The sequence below is a fragment of the Colletes gigas genome, unplaced genomic scaffold (assembly GCF_013123115.1).
Source record: "Colletes gigas isolate AHSC1104 unplaced genomic scaffold, ASM1312311v1 Colletes_gigas_Sc00011, whole genome shotgun sequence".
Lineage (NCBI taxonomy): Eukaryota > Metazoa > Arthropoda > Insecta > Hymenoptera > Colletidae > Colletes > Colletes gigas.
In genome coordinates this window covers 637,633-654,120 of record NW_025106640.1, presented here as the reverse complement: position 1 = coordinate 654,120, position 16,488 = coordinate 637,633, and the positions used below count along the sequence as shown (strand labels likewise).

The 16,488-nt window shown below is 40.9% G+C and overlaps 1 protein-coding gene across 2 annotated transcripts in view; it reads right to left on the bottom strand.

The window, feature by feature from the left end:
• LOC122398504 (neurogenic locus Notch protein) overlaps positions 1 to 16,488 on the bottom strand; it is a 321,286-nt gene that overhangs the window by 274,347 nt on the left and 30,451 nt on the right. The gene's annotated exons all lie outside the window — the stretch shown is intronic.

Sequence of the window (16,488 nt, the reverse complement as noted above, 5' to 3'; positions counted from 1 at the left end):
TTTTAACATCCTTTAAAATTGTTTAGTCAATTTTATGGGAATTTTAAGAGTAGTAATTTATTTGTTAAATTGAATTATTCTCATCCTATCGTCGTTTTTGCCTTCGCTCGTCTTTGCATTTTTTTAGCTTCTGGAAGATATACAGGATGTCCTGTTTGAAATTGTAAAGAACAACAAAATGTTTCAAACAAATGTTGTTGAAAACGCGTGTCAGTTTCTTTTCTTTAAATCATTTGTCTTCGAGATTTTTTACAATGAGACTCCCTGTATATTATATTAAAATATTCGTTTTAGACAGTCGATCAAAGACACCATTGATAATAATGAACAGACCGCGGATCTTTGTGCAAATAAAATGAGAGCTTTGTAGACTTGTTTCCTATCTTACGTATTTTTTATATTTTTGCATATTAAGTTCATTCTGCAATTTTCTGAGAATTAAAATTTCCCATAAATACATAAACATCCAAAGTCTAATGAAGAATCGACTTCTGAGCAACAAGGAAGCAAAGTCAGTTCCCTCTCAACTAATATCTCCTCTCGATAGCAAGATAGAAGGCTCGTCGAAAACGTATCGTTTCCGCTCCGCGGGCGAAACAGTTGAAAAGAAGAGGTGCAACCTGACGGGTTCGTTTATCGTGCCAGCAATTAAAGCCCAGTTAGAGTACACTGGAGGCGGGTTACGGTGAATCCGCGGGGGAACCTTTGACACGCCGTGCAAAGTGAACTTTCGTGTATCCCCCCTTGAAGAATACGGGAGAGATAAGGATAGAACGAGGGACAGAAAATGGAGGCACCTTTAAGGGAGTGAAAATATCGGAGACCCTTACCCGCTTCGGGTGTAAACGCGACCGAACCAGAGGTGGGGATCGGCGAAACTACCCGCGCACATCCTGCTCGACCATTGCCGGAACTCTGCCTTGAATAATTTCACACGAGTCCAACGCCTGCACGTGCGTCACTTGCACGTGCAAGACAGAGAAAAACAACGGACCTTTAATATAAAACCATTTGTTTTCCTCCTCGTTCCTCATTCCTCTGTTATAATCTTTCCCTAATTTTCATTTTGAGTCCATTCAGAATCTCATTTATACCATAAATCTTTTCTCTATTTACCTTCTTAAAGATCAATGAATTATAAGAATTCCTAGCAAGAGGCAATTTATTTAATACCTACAACTCACATGGATTAATATGTTATCATTCAGAAAATAGAAGATCTAGTTAATATAAGAGACTATAAAACTGTTGTTACAGGGAAACATGAACTTGGAATTTTGAAAATATTAATATAATTAAAAATAAATAAACTCCTTGGTCTTTGGAACAAACAGTTCAATTTTTCCATCATGCTACAGTTACTAAAATAAACTAGCACTCCATCTGTGACAAATAACGATTTTAACCAAAATAGATAACAATATACAACTGAAAATATCCTCCAGAGGAATTAACACAGCAACTCGACAATTAAAGTAGAAGAATATGATTTTCCATTACACAGCTTCTTGTTCCAAGTGGGACTCGTGTAACCGCCCAACTTCATATTCAATTGTACACTTTACACCGTTAATGTATTCACTTTCATCAGGATCCATTAACCGTCGATCCTCGAATAACATTCGTGTTATATCACACATTCGTGGAACGGTGCACTTAGGTTGATGTGATCTGTGCATCCTGTAAAGTGTACGGAGCAGCTTAATGCGCGTATAGACATGCATGCCAGGAACGGTACAATAACGTAGCAAATAACTGCTTAACATTGGTGAAGAGGAAAGCTACAAGACCCAGGTTGATGTACTTGTGTTTTATCAGAGTACTCCAACCTGGAACCCTCCGCGTTGTGTGACCCTTGATCTCGTAATCGTACATGTTGCAAGGCCTCTTTCGTTTTATTAGATACCGCAACGTAGCAGAGATTTGATTGATAATATAATTTATTACGAAAGGCCATTGCATTCGCGTGTAATAAATTCTGTAGAACGATAACAATATTAGACCACAACCGACCATCCGTTTTGATAGCGAAACATCCAAGACGAATTGCTGTTTGAATAATTATCGCGCAATATATAATAACGCGTATTTTGATTTATATTCGAGAGTCAGAACCGTCTAATACAATTACTATTTTAATAAATTCTTTCTTCGCGGTGAATCTGCATCTATTAGCGTATTATAGTTTATGTTGTAACGGTTTCTAATGGAAGACAAGGGTATGTCGATTCGCGTGATGCTTGCAATTAATAACGTTAGGCGCACGAAAAAAAAAGGATGTTAATAGAATAAAGCACGTGACGTAACGACGAGGACTCTTTATGGTGTCGCGTGGGACGCAGAAAGTCGTTCTGACGTTTGTAAATGTCATCTTAATGGCATACATTTCTCGACTTAGACACGTCCACACGCAACGCGACATTCGTAACACGCGCGCGCACTTTGAATTCACGAGGTTTGTCGTGCGATTCGTACGCAAACGCGATTAAAAGCTTTAAAATTTTCGCAATACGCGAGGCTACAACGTTAAAACAAGGAATAACAGATTAGCCGCGGATTTAATGCGCCCGGAGTGGCTCGTAAATATTAATGCGAGATTATATTATACTTCGCGTATAAGAAAGACAATCTGAACTGTTTAACGATTCAATGACAGTTCTATGATGCTCAAGATGTAGACAGCGAATATTAACATACGATGAATCGCGCATTGTGCTACGCTGTTGAGCAAGAAGGCTCGATGAGTTTCAGTTACAAACGTTTCTAACAGAAAACTAAAGGTATCGTGGTTAGCATATGTCTCCTCGAACGATTAAACAAATGAGAAGATTTTTATATATCCAACTGTTGAAATAGACATGACTACATGAAAATTAAATTCTATTGCTGTTGTATACGTGTGATCGAAGTTTTATATCTGTTAAAAATACTACTTTCGATTGTCCAGACTGAAAATAATATTTATTTGCAACAGAAGAAAATTAATCCTTGGAAGAATATAGAATTTCCATGATTGGGGATTAAAAAATTTCTAAAAATTCGCGGGAACTGGACAGCGGTAGTTTTTTTTTTATTTTAGCGAGTGATTCCGCGCGCGTAACGTTGAAATATTAAAGTCTGGGATCATTGGCCCATTGGGATCGACGAGACGATTCAATCCGCTGAAAAAGACGAGGGGGTGAATCGAGTCGTCGCACACAATGAAGTCTGACTCCGTTGTCGTCGAGACAACGACGAAGACAGCTGCCAGAACGTAGCAACGTCCGCGACGAGACGGATGAGATCAGTTAAACCAAACTGCCTTCGTGACAAATCCTCCGTTTCCTCTGTCGGTTCGCGACTCCGTTTTACTGTCGTTGACGCAGTTGCGTGTACACTCGCACACGCACGTCCTGTCGCGTACCATCGCCGTAATTTCTATGTAGGACGGGCGGCTTTAGTGCGATTCCTCAGGATTTCCGTCGGCTACGTGGGTCCAGACTAGTCGGTAACAAAGCAGTGTTAATCTGAAGTCTCGTGTTCGTTCGAGAAATGTCTTCCAACCGCGTACAACGGTAGCAAACATTTATGAATGGGAGTAATTTAAACCACGAATGCAGCCAAAAGCGATGGGGCGACATATTCATTAATTTCAGTGAGAAATGGTTCCCCGAAATTTCATGCGTATCTTTAAAATGTCATAACTTCTGAACGGATTGGACGATTTTAATGTTTAAAAAGGCAAACGACGCGTATTTTACTGTAGAATATGCAGAAATTCTAAAAATATTCGAAAAATTGTTCCTTAACCCCCGTAAAGTGAGAAATACCCCATAGAAAAGATCTAATTTTCAAACAGCCATAATTCCTACAATAGTGAATATATTTCATTGAAATTTGGGGGGTAACTAGAGTTTATGAATACCTACAAAAAAGTATTAAACAAAATTTCCGTAGAACGTCAAACAAATTTATTAAAAATGAAAACCGAATCTTTAAGAAAAATCAACAGGGAGTAGGTACCTAAATTCTTTGACGAAAAAAAAAATTTCAAATCGTTCTAAAAAAATTATATTTAGTTGTGGGGGTCGATTACAATCATTTTTGTTGAATAGACATACGTCCGAAATCCTACTCACTTTCGAGAAACAAATTCAATAAGTGGACAAATTTTTCGACGAAATTAAAAAATTTCAAATCGTTCTAAAAAAATTATTTTTTGTTGCAAGGGTCAATTACATACATTTTTGGTGAATACACATACGTCTGAAATCCTACTCACTTTCGAGAAAAAAATTCAATAAGTGGACAAATTTTTCGACGAAATTAAAAAATTTCCAATCATTCTAAAAAAATTATTTTTAGTTGCAAGGGTCAATTATATACATTTTTGGTGAATACATATACGTCCGAAATCTGACTCACTTTCGAGGAAAAAATTCAATAAGTGGACAAATTTTTAGTCGAAATTAAAAAATTTCAATTCGTTTTAGAAAAATTATTTTTAGTTGCGGGGGTCAATTACATACATTTTTGGTGAATACACATACCCCCGAAATCCTACACAGTTCCGAGAAAAAAATTTCTTACCGAAAATATCATTTTAGGCCAGAAATGATTTCCCGAAATTTCACACGTATGTTTAAAAAATCATAACTCCTGAATGGATTAGAGGATTATAATAAAACCTTAATAATTAGTATCAATTTCCAAATCTTTCATTGATGAACAAGTATCGAAATAAGTAAGTTTGAGTTACGAGAAGTTTTGAGTTATCGATATTTATATGCAACGAAAAGTTTCTACACGGTTGTATAATGATGGTAATTTCAACAATGTACGGAAGCGTACTGAAAATAAGTCCCCAGTAAAATCCAGCGAAACATCAGTTATTAGAGTGTCGTAACCATTCAAGCATTTCCTCCTTCTGGCTGAAAACGAACAGCCCCACACTCGCACAATAATCTGCATCGCCTGGCGGAGAAAAAAAATGGCTTTAATTGTTTCAATTCCAGTGTAAATTACAACGCCAGTAGAAAGCCGCTGCTGAATTACGCCTTCCTTCCTGCTCGTCCGCGAAATTAATTCGCGCCCGCGCTAATAATGGACACCCCGTGTAAATAGTCGCGAAAGCAAAGAGAGTTGGAGCCTTGCGTCATCCTCGAATCGTAAGTGCATTATTAAAAGGTACAATCGTCTTTCGAGCTCCTCGTTTCGTCGTCTAATATTTTTACTTCGAACGTAGTAATGTTCCATAGTCCACGGTTAACTGAATAAAAAATACATTTATTCCACGTTTGAGAAATACTAAATATGTACACTGAGAGCTATCTAGATGGCAATGGACTTAAAACCGTTTCTCGGTATTTAGACCAGCTAGAATTCCCTTATATGGATAGGAATTAATCGCCACGTAGTCTCGCGTCTAAGGCTCGCTGAATCAGCCTTAGATGAGTCCACCAGCATCCCTGGATGGAACTATATTTTTGTTATAAATGTAGTTATAATAGTACATTTTTTTTAAAATGGTAATTAACCATCGAAACACTATATCTCTTTAGGTACTTTAATTAGAAAATCATTTTGAATGTGCTAATTCCTAATACTCGAACCTGTAATCCCATCAGTGTATATCATTGGGCTAGTCAGAGAAGACTGTACGATTTTCTAATCTCGTCAGTGAGTTTCTCGTAGCGAAGATAAAATGGCGTGGATTCAATAACTCATTAACGACCAAACCGATTATGATCGCGGCTCGCATGAATGAATATGTGGCGTCGAAACGCAACCGCCGCGCGATAACGCGATAATAAACGTACAGTGCGCGGAGTTACGAATCGCCAGCGCGAGGGTGCGTGCCATCACGAATGTTGTCGGAATTGCGTGTAGTTATGCTGCTGTTGCTGCACAGCGATGTGTATGGATCTCGTGGCAACGCGCCTCTATTGATATCGAACGTGTGAAAAGATCCATAGATTCCCGCAAATCCGTACTCCAGGTGGATCAACGATCGTGCGTAAATGTTATGTGTTTGGAATCGCTGCAAAGCGCGGAGAATATTAACGATTCTGTCGCCGTAGGAGGTATCGTAATCCTTATGTACAGACTTATCCCACAAAATAAATTTGCAAACAGTAATTTTTGCGTCTTTTGCTCTTAGAGATGCAAACTTGTCGATCGTGAATATTAATAAAAAAAAAATCACACGTTTAATAAAATATTGTGGAAATATCGAAGTGATATACGGAAGAAAAGAAATGAGAAATAAATAGTGTCCAAGTTCTTGAACAGTGGTTTCTTTCTGGTTGATCTCTGATCTTGGATTAGCGGTATTCCTGGCTTTTCCAGGTAGCCGAAGAAACGTTTGAGAAATACTCTTTGTCAGTGGGATGAGGCTAATTGAAATCTAGAATCCAATCTCGTGTGCGCTGTACTCGAGGTAACGACGGTGTCAATGCCGCGGGAGCGTGTGCTATCTCCAAGTTCCCTCGAAGCGCAACACGAACGATACTTCCCTCTCTGTCTGGTCCCTATGGACGCGCGCGTCTTTTCTATTCCCTCCTCGAGGATGAACTTCGACAAAGAGGGATGTACTCTCAATCAGCGTGGGCGACGATTTCTCGCCGCGGCGAGTCTTACGATACCTCGCGAACTCGGCTCGAACCGCCCACGTATAAATCAGAAGCGATGCGGGCGTGCCTTTAAAGCTATTCTCAGAACTAGTAGACTTCGCTGTCCGTTTCATAAAGCCTCGTATTAAATATCGACTGCTCGCGTCGTTATCGGATTTAAACGGCCATTCGAACAGATTACGGAGCCACGCGCGACTTCTAAATTCACTTCGCGGCGTATTACGGAATCTTCGACACGGTTACGATGATACTCGCGACGCGATCGATTAATTAATCTCGCCACTGAATGATTCATTTCGTAAATCCAGTTTAAACGTATGCACAACGGTCGCGATGCATTACTGCACGTACACCTGGTATAGCGTATGCATTAATGGAGGCGGGTAGTGCGAGTCACGACCTCGCGGATTACGTAATCGGTTGCAACGTGCGCGCGTATCGAAACACCCGGGCACGATACCCACCTCCGATTTACACTGATTTGCCTCCGCCAGTTTCGCTCTATGAACCGACCCTTCCGCGAGAAAGAATTTTTCACGAACGAGATTAGCCACCCCCGACAAGTGCAACACAACCACTCTTACCACTCCGTGACTAAACATTTTAGAAGGCTTCGGTACTCGATAACTGATAAAAGTTATACGTTGATTCGTTCTTCTATCGATTTGTGTCGATAGTTCGAACTATTTCCAATAACTCTGTTTTTTCATCCAAATTCTAATCATCCCACTTCTATTCGTACACTAGATGGTGATTCTTGTTTCTTATGAATTTTTTCATAATTTTTACCAAATGTTGTTTATTTAAACTGTACTGTTTATTGTTTATGAAGTATTTTTTATTACTATTTACTTACACATAGTTTAAGTTCTGGTTTCCTATGAATTCTTTCCCATTTATTCCCATTTGTGTTACTTTTCTATTTAAACAAAGTATTTTTCATTTTTTTTTTTAATATTATCGTGCAATTAATACCCCAAATTATAAACCCGATAGAGAAGTATTTATTAATCATATAAACAGTAATATGAAATCAACAATACGTGTTTTTTTTCTCAAACGGTAACCCATCCTAGTAGTAGTGACCGCGCCCAATGCAACTGCACTTCGGTGATCGAACGGGAGTTGGTGCATCCAACGTGCCACAACCATTCACAAATATTACTTATAATTTGCTCAAATTTAAACCATTACAGTGTATGAATACGAGTGAAATTAACTATAATTCAAATGAATTGCATCTTATAATATTTAAAAAAAAAAAAAGAACATTCTGATATTGAATTCTTCATCTAGCAATAGTAATCCCCATTTTTCTTACATTTCACATCATACTGTGGAGGAAATTTCCCTTTTTTTAAATTGAAATAAAATATCACCCGCCTCTAAGGAAAACACATTTTCCAATTCAAAATAAACGCGTTAATAGGACGAAGGAGCATGAGGAAACATTGGATTACGTAACGCGTGCGACCACGTAGTTAAGCACGAATATTATGGGGCTTAGTCATAAAATATGTATCAGAAACGCACGGTCAACGCGATGCGATAACGCAACGTCAGTGGAATCGAGTTTTCGACCGTGGAAGCCGCGATGTCGCTCGGAATTGCAATTAGTAAGCGTTCCCGGAACGGATACGCGATACGGAAAGAGAAAAGTCTCCCGGACTAGTTCTCGTAACTAGCTTAACCTGCCTCGCATTCTCCGCGAGAACGAGATCCGCGACGAACGTTTGAACTTTTGCGTCGTTGATACTATCGGGACTGAGTCGAGTCACTGTGTTCCACGCGGATGAATGAAACTGACAAGAAAATCCGTCAAGGTTGTACGGACGTGTTCGTTCTATGATCAACGGTGGACTTCATTCATAATCCGAGGAATTGACATGGAAAATAGATTAAACGAATCCAGTTCAGACTCGTCGTTTATTCACGTGTTCTTGGGATTACAAAATTCCCGTGTAAATAAATTTTGTGCAATTGGTATCCCAAGAGTCACGATAAGTACAAAGTCATTTATGCGATCAGTTTAATAAAGATGAATGAATTTGTAACAGATGCGACGGCCGCAAAGTAGACTGAAGTAACGTTAACTAATTTGTACCATTCTGATTGGCAGATCGGAGTGGACAGCCATCGGTAACGCTTACTCGAAACGATGATAAATCATCGATCCGTTATACAGTAATCTCGCGAAATTATTCTACGCTTAATCGGCCCGATAGAGCAGATGTATGAGTTAATACACCACATACGCATTATAATTTTCAAATACTCCATGCGACCGAGCACACGCGCAACAGACGCCATTTTTGTCGCGCCGTAAAATTATTCTCATCCTGGCCCGCAAAGCGATCGTAAATTAACGGGCATGTTGTAAATATAAAATCTTGTCGTTAATTCGTTGCTCGTTACACGCAGATCTATCATCGTGATGCTTCTCTAAGAAGCTAGGCTAGCAACAGTGTCTAATATCGCGGTGTCTTCAGCCACCGCTGCGTTCGCGATGGCAACAAACCATCGACGAATAAAAAAGAAAAGAAAAAAAAAATTGAAACATCCCCACGCGTTATTTACTCTTATTTAACAGCCGACGGTGCAGCTGACGTGGCCAATGTTCTAAGAATCAAGGCACGTTTAACCCGAGCACGCAGGTGCTCCATCACCTCGCCTCCAATAAATTAGCGACGATCAGTCGACGGCTGAGCAACGCGAAATATGGAACGCGATAAATGATAACCCATTAAGGCTCGCTGCCGACCCTGGTGTATCGCTCCTAACAAATCAGAGCACCGAGAACGGTTACAAGCGCCGTGGTGTGTACGCCACGCTGTTTGCCTCGGTCGTACTTCAGCATTAGGAGAACCACTTCCTTGCTAATCCTCCATCGCGTAACCGATAACGCGGATTTCGCGCCAGCGATTTTCCAGTCGTCATAATATTGCTACGATTATTGCACCGTGGAAAGATCCTGCGATCTCTAACCGTAATCGTTATTGATGCTAACTTGCCAATTATTTGTTACGGCCATTAACAATTTTAACGCGTCTTCGTACTTTCCTCGGGCGTTCTAGTTATCGTCAATATTTGTTCAAATTATTTCAACGATGTTCTTAGTATTTTATAGTATTTTTAATTACGGTAATGGGTTAAATTTATTTCTTCGTCGAAATGTAATACTATCATGGCTCAGAATTCTAAAATATTAATACGTTCGTGGACGTGAAAATGATATCAATACTCGAATATTAAAATTTATAAGTCACGTTATCATGCATTCGATTCTATATAATTTTTATTGTAAGCAATCGTTGGGGCGACCGTCGTAGTTGGGCGACGCGACGGATGTTTAGGTTATAAGATAAGAGGTGTCGATTCCGAAAAGGGAGGAGAGCGGAACGATCCCGAGGAGAAACGAGCGTTCTGCAGGCAGTCAAATAAAACCTCTTACGGAAGAAGCATCTCACCGCCCTTTAGTTTTCTTCACCCTTTTGTCCGTTATATTATTTTATTTATTTTATTATTATGCACTTTAATGTAATGGCTGAAGAATAAATCACCTGTCCATTTTTGCAGCTCATTAAAATTTGTACTGTGCCTTCACGAGAAGTTGGCTACGCTCGCTCCACCTATCAGAACCAATCAAACCAGCATTCCTTGCACTAGCCGACTCCTCGCGAGCACACACTACATTTTCAACCTCTCATTTTATGTAACTCGAATTTTCCGTACACACTCGAGTATATTACGTTATCACGAACGAAGGATAAGTTATTCTCCTAAACCTTCCCACCGTGTAAATGTGTAAATACTTTTTAAACAACCTGTAGATAACGCAAACAACATAAAGCACGATATTGCTCGTGCATTCGATATTCATTCGAATATCATTTCCTGCGTTTCGATTGCTCTTCCACCATTCACAGCTAATCGGACTCGTTTATTATGGTAAATACGCGCAAAACCAGTCGAAGGATCGCGGGGACCGACAAAGCATGCGAAAAGAGTTTCTCGATTTCTTGTTTGGCGTTCGAGAGCCGTCTGAAAAATTCCGTTACCGTGTGCATTTCCGCGTTCGGGTATCCCGTGTAACTGGGATTTGGAAAGCGCGATTACAACGCCGGCGAAGTAACCCAACGCTTGACGCGAAACTGTCCCCGTTACGATGCAAATAAGCATCGTGCGCCTTGGCATTGCAACTACGATTGCTTATCCCTCGCCCTCTCTGCGCGGACGCAGAATACGGAAGATTACGTGCCCGACCCGCGATTTTATTCTCTGAAAGCTGGACGTGCCTAAGTCGCGGCGTGCCGCGCTCAGGATGTACTCCCACGCAGATTTCTGCGGACGTGCGTTGCCCCCTCGTGAGAAAAGGGTCCCGCCGGGGAACCGTGTCGAACGAAAAGAAATCGACGATAGGATTCGGTTCCGTTATTTCATGGAAGCCTACATTCCGCGCACGGTAATTTTCAAACGTTTCGGGAACCAGGAATTAACGACGCGGTTTGTTATTCGATCGATTGGAAAATTAACCGCTTTCCCGCGTTCTCGATTTAACGTTTGTCGACAATTCAAATTTTCGTATTGTAATTGTTTGTCCGCGGAAGAATGCATTATCTGGACACGGTATTTGTATTCTCTCGGCAAAAGATAAATTTTATCCGGCGAGTCTCGAGATAGAGGGAGCTTTGATATACACCGCGACAATTCGAACGCCTACCACGTGGCTTTCGACGCGTCAACGGCAAGAAAACAAATCGTCGTTCGCGGTTATCGAACGCGTCAATCGGTTGGGCTGCCGTCGGTAGACACGTAAATTTCACCGGGTGTGTGGGAGACGATCCTCTTGTCTGGGGGCCTCCGCGATCTTGACAGCACGATCGGGAAGAGGTAAGGACGTCGGCCACGTTCGCCTCGCGCGATACGATAGAACGAAAAGTAATCGCGATCCTCGCGAACAAATTTTTACCGCCATCACTCTACCGCCGAGACGTACCATTCGAACGCGTGTTCATTCGAGTCGAACCCAGTATCATTGCTCCGGAGTATTTTTAGACTTTACGAAAAGTTAAACAGAAATTTTCGTGCGTTAATAAGCATTAAAGATTCTTAATTCTAAGTCTAAAAAAAAGGGATGATCTCGTACTAAAATTGTATTCTTAAAAAATTATATTACGATCACAGCTTTAAAAATACTACGCTTACGGGTCAGAAATCTATGATCCTTGGTCTGACTAAAATAAGCACGTGTCAAAGTTTCTCGACAAGCATGCACCGTCCAAATTATTACGTATACTTTACGTTCTATCGGACGTGTAACGAATCATGCTATCGAGAGGGGTGTAAATAATTTGCCGTCCCGTAATAACACGTCTAATAATTTTTTTCGAGCGTCGATCAACCGCTACCCGACTCTTTATTGCTTTGGTGCGATACGTATTATGGCTAGGCGGACATTGGGCGTAGTGACGTGGCACAGTATATTATAAACACATTTTTCTTTAGCTGATACACTCTTCGTTTAGCGTTGATAAAAGTTACTAAACGTACGAATTGGGTGCTTCGTTAAAAAATTATTTAACTCTTAAAATTAAAATATCTCCTAAAATACTAATTTTTCAACATAAATAGATTAATACTTTTTTGTAAAGAATATCAAGGTGCATCGACTGATGTAATAAAAAATATATGATCCCATTTAAAAAAATGTCAATGACCTTCGTATGTCGTTTACAAGGTTATCTACAGCAAAACTGATACCATCAAAATGTGGTGACCTCAAAACCAATTTAACTTTATCCGAAACATTTTTCGCTACAAGCAATAATAAAGCCGTAAATTTAGATGGTAGTTATATGGTAACCCGCCCTGTCTAAGGGGCGCGTAAGATTTTTTTAAGCGTCGCTTTTCCGTGATCGGGAGCAGAAAATCGAATCGACGATACGTGTTAATGTCTTATAGCCGTCGATATGAAATTTAAAATCAATGATGTCACGATCGCTCATATTGTGGCGATTGTAAATAAAATCGTAAACAAAGTGTTATCGATGCAGAAAATATCGTGTAACGTATATCAAGGTAATAAAAAACGTATGATTGAAAACGTGCCCCTCTCGATACCGCTCAACATCGTCTGAAACGTTTTTACAATACGACCCACCCTGTATGTGTATTTTGGAATCGCGTGGAACCCGATTCGAAATCGTTCGACGTCACCGGCGACGCGATTGAAGGCGACCGACTCGCATTAGCGGGCCCATTAATCACAATTACGTGAATTCAGGTCCTGCCACGACAGCCGTGCGTGCACGATCGTGCGCGTGCGTGCGTGCGTGTGATTTGTCGTGGGCGCGCGTGTGCGTGCCCCGGGTGAATCGCGGAGGTGGACGCGCGCAGCAGAAACGCGCGAGTCACCGCGCGGTAAAAATACCGCCCACTGGGCCGATACCCGCCAACAAACCCCTCGTGTCGTCGTTTTCGCAGCGGGTGGATAATCCCCGACCACCATATAGAATTTCGTCGGGGACAGGAAGGACTACGCGAGGATCGTTCACGGAATGCTCCCGGGGCCGACGAAATAATTCTCATGGACGTTCCCGCGTGTTTCGCCACACACAGCCGGGCCTGGGACCTTCCCTCGGATTTTTCTGTACCCGAATATCGGAACGCTTCGTTATTAACGATCATCTTTTGCCCCCCATACAAATTCTCATGAATCTTATTGATTATATAACACTAGACGTACGCAGTAAATTTTCTATTTATTTACTACTTGATTCTACACGAAAAAATAAGTCGAAAACGTAGAATACAATTTTTTCGTACGATGCTCCGTTTTCGAGATAATTGAATTTGAAGATGTGCTTCGCGTGGCGCGCCTGTCCAAGTCGTACACGCCATATTGCACGCGTACCCCATAAATTTTCGTTGTCCATTTTCTCGAGAACGATGACTCGAGTGAAAATTTTTATTCGACACGTTCGATTTAGTTTTTGCTCGAGCATTGAAGTAGGTGAAGTTTGTTTGTATGGAGCGTTTATAGAATATTCGAACAGTTGGTTACACGCGGGGCTTCCTTGGCGAAGTCGAGTATTCCACGAGCGTCTTGTTCATTTCTGCTTTATCGAGCACGCTGTTTTGTTAAATTAACCGAATGCCCGTGCGAGCATTGCACGTTTTTGCCCCGAATCAGTACTCTAGCCGAGCTATGGGAGCGAATCGACGCAACAGGTTTCCACGTGCACGTTGCCTCGAGTCGGAAACTTGTTCGCAGCATACGGCGTGATACGGTATCTCGCTTGAAGTTCGCTTCGATATTTCATTACCTCCTGGAAGCTTTAAAAGTTACTTCTTGTTACACTATCCGAGAATGTTGGCTATGCGAGGCGAGGGATTTATAATATTAACCCTGGACGGATAACCTTCGTTATTTTAACGAAGAAAATTTAGACAACGCCGATTGCTCCTTGCTAATAAGAATTAAGATTACGGAACGAAATGGTTCACTTTTTACTTACTTCTACTTACGATTTATCTATGAATAGAGTGATTTAAAATAACTGCTCCATACCAAGTGTTACATTTTTATTCGGGAAAGGAACTCGGTAGCGGAGGATCAATAAATACCGATTAGCCGAGACGCTGTAGATCGTTTAGCATTTGTCGTTGAAGTAAATAGACGTCGAATTTGAATGCCCTTGTCCTTCAAGAATGGCGAATAAACTACCCCGGGGTACTGCGTGTAGACAGCATAGAACAGACATAGTATTTCATGTAACAATGCACAATAACGCGTCTCGAGAACGAACGATTCCCCTGACTGAATGAAAGTTGTGAATGAGGAGCTCTTGCAGTCACCGCCGCATGATAAATGTTATAGCGCATAGACGTACATAAATACCAGCGTAAATGTGCCACCTGAAGGATGCTATCGAACGGTCACCCATCGTATACGAACCCGCACACATTCATGCTTTTTCCCTGTTACTTACCCATACGGATATTCCCCAAGAAGGACGCGGCGGAACGTTGAACAGAGACGGAATAAAAATGATCCCTCGTAATGGACGCGCTCATAATTCACAATAACGCGATTCTCGCGCGACGAGTTTCGAAATCGGCCGGATAGCTTCGCGTAAACCGGGTAGGAAAAACTCGTTTGAAAGTTTTGTGGATCAGTCAGGCAACAATTTTCTCCCGTTTTAGCATGGGCCGGCGTCCGTGCGCGCTTATCGTCGACGCAACGATCTAAGACGGGTTGGAAAACGTGGTGTCTCCTCGGCCAAATATGGCGCAAACGAGCGCAACTTCTTATGAAACTGGAGAACCGACGATCGCCGGGTAATTTCCTGCGCGCGACCGATTCATCGTATTACCGCGACACGACACTTTCACGTATCAGAATTTCGCTTTTGCGAAAGGAAACAGACCATACGGCGCGCGATGTTTGCCTCTAATGCACACACGGTGATTCTACGAACTCGACCAGGAGGCTATTGCTCTACGATATTGCGTGGATAGAACAAACTCGTACAAGAAACTTTTCTGCGGTTCGACGACCTCTGGTGTAATGGTAATACCATTTTTCTTTCGGGCATACTCAATAGTTTAAGAGACACTTTATTTTATTTATATGTTTCTAGGAGTGAAACTTAAATAGAAGTTTGTTTCGTCACTGGAGGTCCTTAAAAATATATTTTTTATTTTACATATTTTGTATAAAAATATATGTCGAAACACATTGCATATGTCATATATGTTTATTGCGTTCCTTTTCGTAAAATTAATGCTTATATGGGTTTCCAAACATCTATTTCAGTTTACTAATTTGTATACGATAGTCATGACAGAAAAGACAACAGGGCTATTCATACATCTCGTGTTTACATGCAGTGAATTATCAACGGTGACAATTCATAGACGCTACGAATAGTATTAATCAGTTAAAAGTACAGAATTGGATCTCTTCGATAGTGGAAGAATGTTTTGCCAGTGATGGAGAAATTGTAAAATTACAGTTTGTACAACATTTAAATACTAGTGAGCACAGAAGCAAGGTACAACAAGATAATAATATAGACGAATCTTCACAAATAAAAGGTGGGCAAATAAATAGTAGTAACAAAAAAATTAATTTTTATATGGACGTGTAAAACGATTTTTGTTATTATTTTCTGAGTCAATGTATATATCTTACTGCTTCTGTTATGTAATGAACCAAAATAGATAATAAATGAATATGTCAAAAATGTTATCCTTCAAATCAATTTGTTTAGTTGTTATAAGCATTTATACTTGTGCCCAGCCCTGTACATCGTTATTGGAGATGATTTTTGTATCATTACGAGACGGTTAGTTTCTAACTGGACTTCTCTGGACCATTTCGCACATCGAAAACCGATACTGTAGAAGACCATTTTAATCGTAACGTTTCTCCATCGAACTCTAAACATTTCCTGATACTGTTTTCACATCTAAACTATTGAGATTTGGACTACCTTATCGTTTTCAACAATTTCGAAGAAACCCAGCGTTCGATGCAAAGTGCTCCGTATCTACTCGATAACTCGACCTCGCAGAAGCAGACCGAAGTGCAGATCGTATTAAGTCGAAGACGCGTGTAGTGTTTGCTCGGTCGGTGGAACTTTTACGGCCCGCCAGAAGCGTACGAGTTCACGAACGCGTACCGAGCTATCTCCCGTGGCAGCGTTGCAACCGCGTAACACGTACAACGCGAAACATTCCATTGTGTACTTGTACACAAGTGTACCTGCGGCGCGCGAATTTACCTTTTTCTTCGTTACGTGCGCACGGTAGTCCCGGGACTCTGGTGTTTACTTTGACGAGCGCAGTCGTAAAGTTCCCCGACGATTACATT